General features: G+C 44.6%; 1 protein-coding gene across 3 annotated transcripts in view; it reads left to right on the forward strand.

Moving 5' to 3' along the window:
• EVC2 (EvC ciliary complex subunit 2) overlaps positions 1-14,659 on the forward strand; it is a 173,203-nt gene that overhangs the window by 74,033 nt on the left and 84,511 nt on the right. The gene's annotated exons all lie outside the window — the stretch shown is intronic.

Here is a 14,659-nt window from a genome sequence, read left to right on the forward strand (position 1 = left end):
TAGAGCCCACAGCAATGAGAAACCCACACACCATGATGAAGAGTAGCCCCTGCTCGCCCCAGCTAGAGCCCACAGCAATGAGAAACCCACACACCGTGATGAAGAGTAGCCCCTGCTCGCCCCAGCTAGAGCCCACAGCCATGAGAAACCCATGCACTGCAATGAAGAGTAGCCCCTGCTCGCCCCAACTAGAGAAAGCCTGCGTATAGACATGAAGACCCAGCACAGCCAAAGATACAATTAAAAAAAAGAAGTGGTTGGTTCAGGGCTCAAATGCGGGTCTCTGACCCGAGGCTGGTGCCCTCTGGTCTTCCTTGTTGCTTACAGACCATTTGATGGAGATTCTTCTTGGACTGAACAAGAGGAGACTCCCTAGGAGGGAAAGGGGCCCTGATCCAAGTGAGGGTGGCCCTCCCCATGACAGTGCACCCTCCCCACCCGCATTGCCCTCAGTGGGACTGGGACATAAATGGTGACTTGTAGGCGGCAGGGGCTCAGAGAATACTTATGGCCTTGAAGAACTGCACCTCATCACCTGGGGCCAGATGCTCCACTGGAGACTTGTAGGGTGGTAGTGGGTTTTAGGGGGCCAATACATAACCCCCTCCTCTTTTCTTCCCAAATTCTTTTTTATTTGGCCACACTGCTTGCCTTGTGGGGATCTTAGTTCCCCGACCTGGGATTGAACCTGGACCCTCAGCAGTGAAAGCTTGGAGTCTTAACCACTGGACCACCAAGGAATGCCCCTCTTCTCAAATCCTAAATGACTTTGAGGATAGCTCATTCCTTTCCCTTTCCTCCCCTCCCCCTCCTTCTCTCTCCAACCCCACCTTCTTTCCATTTTCTTCCTGTATTGATTAAGCATCTGTTAATAGCTTGTGTCAGTTACTGTGCCACATTGTGGGGACACAAATGAACGGGAGCCTGACCCTGGGCTCCCGTTCGGCCCTTGCCCCGTGGTTCTGTGATACTCATGCTGTGTGTCTGTTTCCACATTAGATCCCGAGGAACCAGTCTGGTGGTACTAGGTAAGCATCAGCAATCGTCTTGTGAATGAATGAGTGGCTGAAATTTGTGCTGGGTGTTGAAGGGTCATTGGGACACTGTTAGAAGGTGAATGGCTTCTGACAAGATAACCCAAGTCTAGGCTGTTCCTAGGTTTCTGGAAGGATCGAGTTCACCCAGAGCATCAGATGACCAAGCATCTTGCTACCCAGGCCAACTGAATTGGAAGCGGCCCTATCCTCATGCCTGTGCTTTGCTACAGGGTCCCATAAGGACCCAACAAGCCACAGAGGGATTTTCATAGCCTGGCAGGCTACAGTGAGGCTGCTGCCAAGCAGAGCAGCAGCAACGCCAGTCTCGTTGCCATGGTGACCCTCACTCGTCTCCCCAGCTAGGTGACAGTTTGTTGGAGAATGTGTGTCCAGCAAGCTCCTCTCAGCAAGTGTTTACCAAGCTCCCACTGAGTGCTTGGCACCAAGCTGAATGAGGTGCTGGAGAGGAAGCCAAGCCAAGGGAGGACCCAAGATGCAACCATCCACAGGGTGAATCATCTCACACAGATAGATACAGCACAAGGAAAAGGCGCAGGCTGGGAAGATCATTGAATTGCACCCTCCACCCCATCCTCACCACAGTGTCTCTGCTGTGTGCAGGTAGTTATAAATGGTCTGTTTAACCTGGGCTTCTCTGGTGGCTCAGATGGTAAAGAATACACCTGCAGTGGGGGAGACCTGGGTTTGATCCCTGGGTTGGGAAGATCTCCTGGAGAAGGGAAAGGCTACCCACTCCAGTAGTCTGGCTTGGAGAATTCCATGGACAGAGGAGCCTGGCAGACTATACAGTCCGTGGGATCACAGAGTCAGGCACGACTGAGCGACTATCACACTTTGCTAACCTCCGCAAGATGTGATGGGTATGCTCTCTGACTCAGCATCTCACCTTCTCCACCCGACTCCTTCCAGACCACGAGGTTCATGCATCCTCTTAGGAATTTATTAGACATAAAAGGAATCATCTCAACAGTTGGGCGTGTCTGAAGGGTCAGTAATGAACTCCCATCTCCCGCCACCTTGAGTTCCAAACCAGTTGGAAAATAAGACATACCTCAGGCATGTTGTCCAGCCCAGCCACAAAAATCACCCTTTTATTACTTAGAAAACCTAGGTTGGAGGATGTGGCTTTTAGCTGGAGGCATAACCACCCCCGCAGTTGGACTCTCTCCACAACTGACTTCAGGGGATTCCTGCTCCAATTTTCCTTCACTTCCCTTGTGGAGGGATCACAGACAGAGGCGAGACACACACGGCCCCTCCCCAGCACTGGCCATTTCCATCAGTTAGCTTCAGTGATGGAACTTTGTGCTTTTGGCTGGTAGGGCCAGCTGTGCTGAGGGTGGTGGTGCTTCTCACAGACTCTTGGGGTCCTGTCCTGGGCCACCGTCTGCACGTCACCATCCACATTGGTCTGGCACCAGCCTCAGAGAGCAGCCATAAAAGAGCGGGTCAGAAGCAACCCAGAAACTCATTCTGTCCCACAGAGATACATCATCCCAGACTCTGATAATACCCATGTTTGCTTTTTCTTTTTCTGTTTCTTTACTTGATTTTTTGAAGTCACTAATGAACATGGCACAGAATTAGAATGACAGAAAAGGCCGTACTGTGAAAACCAAATTATCGTCTCATCGCCTGCACAGTGTTGTCATCCCCAAAGGCAAAGGCAGTGTCATGTACCCTTTAGAGATGGTCTATGACTGTATGGATATTTACACAGACACACCTTTTTTAAAATGCAAAATGATCACATACTTTACCCACTGTTTTGCTCCCTTTTCTCTTACTTTGCAGTGATCTTGGAGATTGTTGATTATCTATACCTACAGAACAACACTGCTCTTTTAAGTGGGTGCATAGTTTTCCAGCAATAGTAATGACAACTGAATTTTTAAAGAATTTAATGTGAATGAAACACAGACCTGGTTGTTTTATTGACGTGGACATATTTACTATTTACTCTTCAGAGTAGGCTCTGAGCTGAGTGCTGTTTACAGATGAGGAAACTAAAGCACAGAGGGTTTAAGTCGCTTGCCAGGGTCACAAGGCAAGTAGGAGCTGTAGTCAGGATGTGGGTTCAGAGCTCATGGTCTTAACCACTGTACCTCCCAGCCACCCACTGAAGAATATGTGGTTGGATTCAACCACGTTTCCTCTTGGTCAGCACTGCAGTGCTTGTCTGGGCACAGACGTGCAAGGCCACCCGTAGTGTGACTTTTTCAAAGGCGAATTGCTGCATTAGTGTGCATTTTAAAAAATATAGGTATTGTCCAGTTGCCCACCATAGAGGCTGGACCAGTTTGCCATCCCCAGTGTTTGACAGCATAACCTAGTCATAGTTAGTCAGTGTTAGTCACTCAGTTGTGTCCAACTCTTTTTGACCCCGTGGACTGTAGCCCACCAGGCCCCTCTGTCCGTGGAATTCTCCAGGCAAGAATACTGGAGTGGGTTGCCCTTCCTTTCTCTAGGGGATCTTTCCAACCCAGGGATTGAACCCAGGTCTCCCACATTGCAGGCAGATTCTTTACCATCCGAGCTACCAGGGAAGTTCTAACCTAGTCAGAGGGGCGGGTGATCTTTGTACCTGTGCTGATCTAATAGGAAACCATGGCACCTCCTGAGAGCTTTAATGCTGCACTTTGCTTATATTGTGTAAGGTCAGACGACTTTTCCTATGTTGAAGGTGTAGTCGTGTTTCCTTGTCTGGTTAGCAGAGGAAGTGGTTTGGGCTTAGCACTGAGCTGCTTGAGCTGCAGTGCTCTTCCCAACTCTTGGCTCCATCACTTAATCACTTGATGGCCTTGGTCAAAACCCTGTGTGTCAGTTTCTTCATCTGAGCATGAGGATGGATGGTGATGATGCCCACGCCATGGGAGGTAAGCATTTAATGAACTCACGCTCACCCAGACGTTAGAGTGCCTGGCTACGGTAAGTGATTCATATCTTTCCAGTCACTTTAGCTTTTGGCTGTATTCTGCCCACTGAATCTCATGGTTTCTTTCTATGGCACAGCTTCATAGGTTTTGCAGAAATGGACACACGTTTCTTGGTGACTCCCAACTCCTTATTCATTCCTCTGTCCACGTGTGCCATGCAGTTGTTCAGTCTACATTAGGTGGCAAGGGGCTGGAAATGCAAGGTATAGTCTAGTGAGGAAGACAGGCATTCATCAGAGAATCACATGGGAAAATACGTGATTCCACACCATGCTAGGCTTCTCTGGTGGCTCAGATAGTAAAGAGTCTGCTTGCAATATGGGAGAACTGGGTTCGATCCCTGGGTCGGGAAGATCCCCTGGAGAAGGAAATGGCAACCCACTCCAGTATTCTTGCCTGGAGAACTCCATGAACAGGGGAGCCTGGCAGTCTACAGTCCATGGGGTCACAAATAGTTGGACATGACCGAGTGACTAACACACACACACACATACACACGGGTGCTAGGCACCATGAAACTTCATCTTGTCTTTAGCACGTGTCTGCCCTATAACCAGCACCAGTCTTGTGACGTGGAAAAGTCATCCCAAGTGCTCAGTAAATGTTGCTACATGAGTGAATAAGAATGTGATTAATACTGTGATTGCATCCAGTGCTCGTAAAGTGAAAAGTCATAAACTCTGTGTAAGTGTGAGGATAAAGAGCCTAGAGGTTTGTTCACCTCCTAAAACTGTGGTGCTTGAGCTCATGAGGGGTTGAATGTTCCCTGGGGCTCCCAGAATCAGGCACCTTGGAGGTGGTCCTCATGAAATGTCATGATGTGGTGAAGATTAAATGAGCCACAAAGGTAAGTTTTATTTGTATGCATCGATGGGTGGGAAAATAAGCTTTTCTTGGTTATGTAAGAGCACATCCTTGTACACTAGTGAAAGGACAAATGTGGCATGAAAATTGTTTGCACAAATTGCTGATCATCTGTTAGCTAACTTCAAGTATAAAGCGATTTTTACTTTCCTGGGAAAATAGAATCTTAGAGTCTGGATGCTGCAGAGGATCTTAGAGGCCTAAATTCTTGGCCAGAGAAAAAGTACTGTTACAAGAAGTTGGGTTCAGCTATTCACCATTTGAAAGCTGATACTTGAGAGGCACAGTTGGTGGAAAGTTTCATTTATCTTGCAGGTGGGCAACAGAAGGAGAAGGCATTCTCATGTCCAAAGGCCAAATTCCCACTGCCAGTCAGAGGGCATGAGTTTTTAAAGGGAATCTTCAGAGGAGTATACGTGGATGGAGGGGGCAACATGCAGAAACAGCATGATCAGCTGACAGTCATCTGGAAATTGGTCATGATCAGTGGTCTCATCAGTGGTCGTCTTGATGGTTTTGAGCACAGTTAATCTTCAGTTCTGGGGTCAGTTTGCTCCCATTTATTTATCTTGATCCAGATTTCTGGCCTCCAGAGCTGTGACCCAAGACATTTCTGTTGTCCTGAGCCTGCCTGGTTCCTAAGATTCTGTTATAGCCGCTCCAGGAAACCAGAGTCATGCATGTCAGTTTGGGCAGCTTGTAGTTCTCAAAAGGCCTTTCTCATCTTTAACCAGGAATTCTCATCTGGGGTCCCATGGGAGGAAACAAACAGCCCAGGGAATTGTGGGTGTCATCCTGACATGGCCTCTCCTCAGGGGCCTTCACCTGTCCCTTCCAGAGCTCTCCCCCACGTCCATCTCAGCTTCACTGTCTGAGTCCTGGCCTGGTTTTCACCGGCTGCCTGCACTCAACCTCACATCCAGGGCCTTCAGTCCATTCTTTTCAGTGACCCTGACTTCACTGGCCTCCCATTGCTCTTGGTAAAACCCTGTCATATACCCATGACTGGAGATAGTTGGTATGCATGTGGTCACCATCCCCAGATACCTCTGAGGTCACCAGGAAGACGGCAGAACCTGGAACGATGGAAACTTTAGGAAGGTGGCTCTCAGAGGGTTACAAAGTGGACCTTTCTGACCGAGCTCTCCCGCAATGGACAGCTGCCTGAAAGAGCATTTAACGCCCCTCCCGTGTGTGGGCAGAGTGGAGGCTGGGGAACTCCAGCGGGAAAGCATTGAGGAAACCTGGGTATTGGTTGGAATGATGACTTAGCTGAAATCCAAGGTTGATCTCATTTCTAAAGCCATCTTTAAACGTTCCGTCTTGCAGTTCCTTTCCTGTCACCATCATCTAATCTCCAGGTACAGCAAAATCTAATTTTCCAAAAAAGAATTCATATGCAATCCACCTGTTTATCACTCGTCTCTCTACCTCTCTATCTATCTATCTGCTTATGTTCTCTTCACATTTTCCTTTCTTTGCCATAAAGAATGACACCAAGGAAGACTCTGACAGCCATAACCATAGCAACAACAACGTGAAGGAACATTTTCCAGCATCTGTTTTGTGCTGGGTGCTGGCTCAGGACTTTGTGCATGTCAGTGTGAGGCAGTGGGGCAGAGCATAGAGCCTGGACTCTAGTCGCATGGCATGGCTTCAGATGTCACTTCTGCCACCTGATAATGATGTGACTTTCAACAAGATTGTTTAAGTTTTCTGCATCTCAATTTCTTCACCTACCTTACAAGGTCATCATGGGCATTAAATGGTTTGATATCCGTCAAGCAATTAAAACAAAGCCTGTGCATAAAAGTCACTATTCATCATCTCAGTGATCTTCATTAAAAAAATATTTTATTGAAATATAGTTGTTAATTTACAATGTTGTGTTAATTTCTGCTGTATAACAAAGCAATTTAGTTATATATACCTATATATGTGTACACATTCTTCTTCATATTCTTTTCTATTATGATTTATTACAGGACACTGAATAGAATTCCCTGTGCTAGACAGTAGGACCTTGTTGTTTATCCCTCCTATATATAATAATTTGGGCTTCTCAGGTGATGCTAGTAGTAAAGAACCTGCCTGCCAATTCGGGAGATGCAGTTCAATCCCTGAATCAGGAAGATCCCTGGAGGAGGGCATGGTAACCCACTCTAGTACTCTCACCTGGGGAATCCCCTGGACATAGGAGCCTGGTAGACTACAGTCCATGGGGTCACAAAGAGCTGGACTTGACTGAAGCGACTTAACATGCATATATAATAATTTGGCTTCCCGGGTGGCTCAGTGGTAAAGAATCTGCCTGCCAAGCAGGAGACACGCAGGAGATGTGTCCACTCAGTCCATGGAGTCCCAGTGAGTCAGATGCAGCTTAGCATAAACAACAAACAGCAACATATAATAATTTGCATCTGCTGGCCCCAGTCCTTCCCCCAACACTCCTCTCCTTTGACCACAAGTCTGTTCGCTATGTCTGTGAGTCTGTTTCTATTTCATAGATAAGGTCATTTGTGTCTCAGTGACCTTCACTTGACAGGGGTGATAATTTTCTCATTTAACCAACTGGGAAACCAGGCTCAGAGACATAAAGTAACTCACCTGAATCACCCAGGGCTTAACAGGGGGAGGGAGAAGCTGAGACTAGAAGCTAAACTGGTGTGACTCCCAAGCTCATGATGTTTTCAGATATAATGAAATATCATCTGAGAAATGGGCAAGTGGAGAGAGGAACCCTCCCTTCTCTTTTTCACCTCTTCCTAAGCTGTCCTATTGGGGTCTGACCGACAAGGGGAGGTGGGAATGGGGAGTGGGCAGCAGGCAGTGATAGGGAAACGCCAGGATGAAAAGATGAACCTCTGTCTACATCTGTGCTTCCTTTGAGGAGCAGCTCAAGGCTGGAGAGAGAGGGCCCAGTGTGACTTCTAAACCAAGAGATCTTTAAGAGGAAAAGGTCAAGGACAAGGACGCAGACTGCTGACCTTGAATCTGATCACAATCTATTTGAGTTTATACCAAACTAAAAAACTTAGTGAGTGTGAGAGTGAGTGAGTGAGTGAAAGTTGCTCAGTCATGTCTGACTCTTTGCAACCTCATGGACTGTAGCCCACCAGGCTCCTCTGTCCATGGGATTTCTCAGGCAAGCATACCAGAATGGGTTGCCGTTCCTTCTTCAAAGGATCTTCCCAACCCAGGGATTGAACCTGCATCTCCTGCTTTACAGGTGGTTCTTTCCTGTCTGAGCCACCAGGCTTATGGTTTATCATAACTTTACCCAGCGTTTCACTCACACACAGTGATGACTTATTTAACCTGCCGTTACAATTTTGACAGTGAGGACTCCCAGGAGGTCTTTTCCCCTAAATATCCATTGTCCAGGCCCTCGAATCCACTGGATATAAATATGATTTATAGTCCCTGCATGGAATCTTGCTACAGTAAAATGCCATGGAAATTGGCTCCTATGAGGAAAATTTCAGTGTCACCAATACTCAGTTGGTTTTCATGGGTCTATTATGCTTATTATGCTTACATCAGCCAACTTGAAGACACTGGATTTATACTGTAAAAAATGGTCATGGCCATTTCATTTTCCTTCCTTATGAATTACCTTCCATGTTAATGAGTCCTCTTTCTCATTCAGGAGAACATTTTCTGCATCAAATTTTATCCTAATTTCGTCCTGACACCTTACTTGCCATTTGGTGAGAACTTGATTAATTTTTATATGAAATAAATAAGGAAAAAGACACTCATGTTATTTTCTGTCTTTTATCATCAGTAGCTGATCAAAGTATTTATCTGTTCTTGGATAATTTCAGCTGTGCCATTTCTTTTAGAAAGATGTTATCATAGACAAGCCCATTCATACATTTTAATGGCTTATATTTATGAAGTGCTTCCTCTGTGCTGGTCATTGTTCTAATTCCCATGTGAAGTCACTCATTTTTAAGAGGGCTATTGCTTGTACAGGGAGTATGTGTAGCAAAACTGGCCTGAGCAAATCCCTCCCCCTCTAAAGTACAGTGACAAGATGACATTTCTGTGACCTGAGCAAAGGAATGTTCCCTAGGAATTGTGTGTGTGTGTGGTCAGTAGCATCCACCTCTTTGCAACCCCATGAACTGTAGCCTGCCAGGCTCCTCTGTCCATAGCATTTTCCAGGCAAGAATACTGGAGTGGGCTGCTATTTTCTACTCCAGGAGATTGTCCTAACCCAGGTATCGAGCCCTAGTCTCTCGTGTCTCCTATACTGGCAGGCAGATTTTTTACCACTGTGCCACCTGGGAATCCCAAATGAATGTTCCCTAGGAAAGCAGGTTTAAATCTTGCCAACTCTGCCAACTTTGTGAAGTAGTAGAGAATTTTAAGAATTTTAAGAATCTCAGTCCAGGCTGTGTAACTTAAAATGTCTTTGTTTCCTGGAAGCATTTGAGAATTTGTGGGGGAGGGTTGGAAAAATATGTGTATTTCACTGTCTAAATAATTGTAAGTGCCATAGTGGGTGATGGGAATTTCACCAGTGGACCCAATCCTATATGCCAACTATACATTCTTAATATGCGTTTTGTTCTTCTGTGCCATTTGGGAAATTAACAGATGATCGCTTCATTAATTGCATGCTATTTTAATTGGTTTAAAGGGACATTTTTCTTTCTTTTGTGGCTTTGGAACACCCTGACAGCTCTTATTGTTGCTGCTTCTGAGCATTTATCCATGGTGATTAACATTAATACTATTAAAACAGAATGTGCCTGTGAACCTGTGTTCCCAGGCAGTCAGAAAGGGTGAGCTGTGAGGACCGACTCTCTTCTGAAGCCAGTTTCCCGGGGGAGAGAATAGTACAGAATAAGGAAATTCCTGCATATAGAAGCGACACACTGCCAGACTCCGTGCATTTTCTATTTCTTACGTCTTTTAACCGTGAACAACCACCTGTGAGGACAGTCCCCGTGAGGTGATGGGGAAACTAAGTCCTGTACCCAGCTTGCTTAAGCTCAGAAGTGGTGTAACAGTGAAGAATATAGGGACATGGCCTCCCTCCTGTTCATTTCGGTCTTCATGTCCCTAGGAAAGCACTTGCAGTTTATCCAACAGGCAGCCACACATACCAGTTTATAAATGAATGAGTGATGAACGGATGGCGACTCTGCTAAGGTGAATGAGTTTCATATCCAGCTGTATTACATGACCACAAGCTTGGTAGCTTAAAATAACACAAATGTATTGAGTTGGTCAAAATGTTTCCGTAGGCTAGTACAGAAAACTCAAACAAACTTTTTGGCCAACCCAATATTATAATTCTGGAGGTCAAAGTCCAAAATGGGCCTCCCTCGGAAATATCAGGGGCTTCTCTGGTGGCCCAGATAGTAAAAAATCTGCCTGCATTGCAGGAGACCCAGGTTTGACCCCTGGGCCAAGAAGATCCCCTGGAGAAGGGAATGGCTACCCACTCCAGTATTCTTGCCTGGACAATTCCATTGACAGGGGATCCTGGTGGGCTACACTCCATGGGATCACAAGGAGTCGGAAATGACTGAGCGACTTAATACATTCATTTTCCCTTTTCAGGAAATATCAAGGTGTCAGCTGTAGGAAGAATCCATTTCCTTGGCTTTTCCAGCTTCTTGGAGCTCCTCACATTCCTGCCTTGTGGCCCCTTCGTTCATCTTCAAAGCTGACTATCTCATCACTTCTGCCTCTGCTTCTTTCATCACATCTCCCTCTGATTCCCACTCCTCCTCTGCCTCCCTCTTCCACTTTTAAAGACCTTGTTATCAATTTCTGTTGTAAGGTGGGCTGATTAAACAGCCTGAATTCGAATCTGCAGCCTTTACCATATCACCTAACAGATTCATAGCTTCTGGGAATTAGGACGTGAACATCTCTGGGGGTGACGTTGTTTTGTCTATCACACAAAGCTTCGTTAAAGGTGTGAAATCGATCTTGCCTGTCTCATAGAGAAGTTATTTATTTCTGAACCTGTGAACCACGGTTTGTTTGGCTCCTTGGATGTTTAACCGTGCACGCATCACCTGGAGGCATCTCTTTGCTTCTTCCTTGCTTTGTAACCCGCAAAGCGCTCTCTGCCCGTGCCATGCTCAGTAAATACCTGTTGAGGAACTGAAGGAATGAAATGGACGAGCTTTTGTTTAAAATTAGGTTGATTTGGTCTAAAGGACGTAGGAACCATTTTGATCTAAAACGGTAAAATTTGAGCATTAGAAAGAGTGGCTGGACTCTTAAGACTTCCATAGGCCACACTCCACCCCTTCTGTGTCACTCAAGGACAGAGCGTAGCATTCATGTCCTCTGAGTGCAGCGTTAGACATTCTTCTGTGGGTGCCCTTGTCTCAGGTCACACTGCAGCCTGTACCTATCTTTGAGGTGTTTTCTCCCCAAGTCACACAGCACTGGTGCAAGGAGATTCAGTCCACATCAGGCAAGTGTGGGAGCTTTCTTAACTTAAATGCTTTGTACCCCACAGTTGCTAGCATCTTCTGTAGGAACTCACGGGCATATCTTCCAGCGTTCCACAAGGGAACCTATGCAAGCATAGGTCCAAGAATGACCTTATTCAGGGAAGTTCAGAGGATGCTTCCCTATTCAGAATGTATGGTTCATTTACAAGTCCTTCCATCCAGATGTAATTTATCAATCAGACATCATTTTTATAATAAGCCATGTCGCCTAGTATCACATTTGATGTTCTTGGCCTTCTGAGGTTTTCAGGTAAAAGTTAGCCAAAGCTCAGGTTCTCAGGGAGTTGGGAAAAATTTTATTAATCTTTTGCTCTCATACCAAAACAAACAAGCAAATAAACCAATATATAGACTCCCAACTCATTTGTCACCATTGGAGGTTGCTATGACACCAACTCTTTAATTAGCAAAGACTCAAACATCTATCCTAATTATGAGCTTTATGTCAGAGTAACTGCATTGTTGAGGAAAGAAAGTCCTTCTTTTTGAAGAATTACAGCTTAAAAAATATAGAAGAAATGATAGAATTAGAAACTGTGATTTTTTTTTTCAACCCCTAACGATGTCATGGATCTAGCTAACAATTACAATGCGTATTGAAACCATTAGGTGAAAGGTTAATAGGGAATTTCCTGGTATAGGGATCTTGCTGGCACCACTCAAACCTTTGATCCACCTTTGTATTTTGTAGAGTCATACACCCATAGTGTGACTCTACAGAAAACACATGTTACCACCACTAATGGTACGTTTTCGAAAACAGATTGAATCTGACTCCAATCAAGACCTTAGATCTAACTAATAGTTTGTGGAAAAACAGAGGACAGAAAAACCATGACACCCTTGGAAGCAATCAGCCAATTCCAGAATGTTGGTGATTCTGCAGGATAAATGACCTGGTTTTCCCAACAAATCAGTGGCATGCAAAGGAAAATGGAAGGGTAGAATGATATAGTCTAAAGAAGACTTAGTCAACATTGTCAGATTTTGTTTGGTTCTTGAATTAGACTTTCCACTATAATTTTTTGGGACACTTGAGGTAGTTAAAATAGTGACTAATGCTAATTATTGGAATTATTGTTAACATTTCAAATATGATAGGGTTAAATGATATTTAATATGATAATGACATCAAGATTTGGTAAAACTGATAAACATAAACATATATATACATATATAGAAATACATATGCACTTATGTGTGTATGTATACATACACATTCACTTTTGTGTATGTGTATTTATAGTGTGTGTGTGTGTGTGTGTGTGTGCTTAGTCATTTCTGACTCTTTGCAACTCCACGGACTGTAGCCCACCAGGCTCCTCTGTCCGTAGAACTTTCCAGGCAAGAATACTGAAGTGGGTTGCCATTTCCTCTTCCACAGCCTCTTCCAGACCCAAGGACTAAACCCGTGTCTCCTATGTCTTCTACATTGGCAGGCGAATTCTTTACCCCTGTGCCACCTGGGAAGCCTGTATGCTATGCAAAGTCACTTCAGTCGTGTCTGACTCTGTGTGACCCCATAGACGGCAGCCCACCAGGCTCCCCCATCCCTGGGATTCTCCAGGCAAGAACACTGGAGTGGGCTGCCATTTCCTTCTCCAATGCATGAAAGTGAAAAATGAAAGTGAAGTCGCTCAATCGTGTCCGACTCTTAGCGACCCCATGGACTTCAGCCTAACAGGCTCCTCCGTCCATGGGATTTTCCAAGCAAGAGTACTGGAGTGGGGTGCCATTGCCTTCTCCAGGGAAGCCTGTATACATGTATATAAACATTATATATATATATATATTCCTGATAGTTAACGATACATACTGAGAAAATTAGAAGTAAAATGAAATATCCTGGTTTGCTTTAAAATGCTCAGACTTTGAATAGAGTAGCTAAAACATGATTGGTAAATACTGACAGTTTTCCAAGTTGAATAATGATTACATTGGGAGTCCTACTATTCTACTTTTAAATGCTTAAAAATATCCATAGTAAAGTGTTCTTCAGTTCGGTTCAGTTCAGTCACTCAGTCGTGTCCAACTCTTTGTGACCCCATGAATCGCAGCACGCCAGGCTTTTCTGTCTATCACCAACTCCCAGAGTTCACTGAGACTCACGTCCATCGAGTCAGTGATGCCATCCAGCCATCTCATCCTCTGTCGTCCCCTTCTCCTCCTGCCCCCAATCCCTCCCAGCATCAGAGTCTTTTCCAATGAGTCAACTCTTCGCGTGAGGTGGCCAAAGTACTGGAGTTTCAGCTTTAGCATCATTCCTTCCAAAGAACACCCAGGGCTGATCTCCTTCAGAATGGACTGGTTGGATCTCCTTGCAGTCCAAGGGACTCTCAACAGTCTTCTCCAACACCACAGTTCAAAAGCATCAATTCTTCGGTGCTCAGCCTTCTTCACAGTCCAACTCTCACGTCCATACATGACCACTGGAAAAACCATAGCCTTGACTAGACGGACCTTTGTTGGCAAAGTAATATCTCTGCTTTTGAATATGCTATCTAGGTTGGTCATAACTTTCCTTCCAGGGAGTAAGCGTCTTTTAATTTCATGGCTGCAGTCACCATCTGCAGTGATTTTGGAGCCCCCCAAAATAAAGTCTGACGCTGTTTCCACTGTTTCCCCATCTATTTTCCATGAAGTGATGGGACTGGATGCCATGATCTTATTTTCTGAATGTTGACTCTTATATTTTACAGTCAGATGCTATTTTCTATCAAATTAGTAAAAATGTTTAAGTAGAGGGACAGGTGAAATAAGGACCCTACTGCGTTGATGGGGAGTTTTTCTGGAAAGTGGTTTTAGCATGATGTCCTAGGAGACTTAAAAATCTTGGTCACATCTGACCCACATTTGATACTCTTTGTGAAAATAATACTGAAGAGATCATCGTGAATACCAAAAACTCTTTACAAAGGATGTTTACTTCAGATTATTTTAGATTTTGAATTTTTCGAGTAACCCAAATGTGCAGCACTAGAAGAATGATTCATTGAATCATGGTACACCGCATCATGAGATATTTTTCAACCATTATGAAAGAAACTTTTGCAGCTTTTAAATACCATTTAAAGATGCCTGCTATAATAGTAATTGGAAAAAGGACAAACTTGTACTTGGATCTGTGTAACTAAAATATGTGCAGAGAAAAGAAACCGGAAGCAAATACAACAAAATGCTTTCCTTGGTTCTGATTGGGTGGTGGACCTACAGTCAATGAAGTCTTTTTGTGTGTTTTTATTATTTTCCAGATTTTTCTACTGTGAACATAAATTAATTTTGTCCTTTGTATCTTTTAATAGTTTTATAGAGG

Source organism: Bos javanicus, chromosome 6, assembly GCF_032452875.1.
Source record: "Bos javanicus breed banteng chromosome 6, ARS-OSU_banteng_1.0, whole genome shotgun sequence".
Taxonomy (NCBI): domain Eukaryota; kingdom Metazoa; phylum Chordata; class Mammalia; order Artiodactyla; family Bovidae; genus Bos; species Bos javanicus.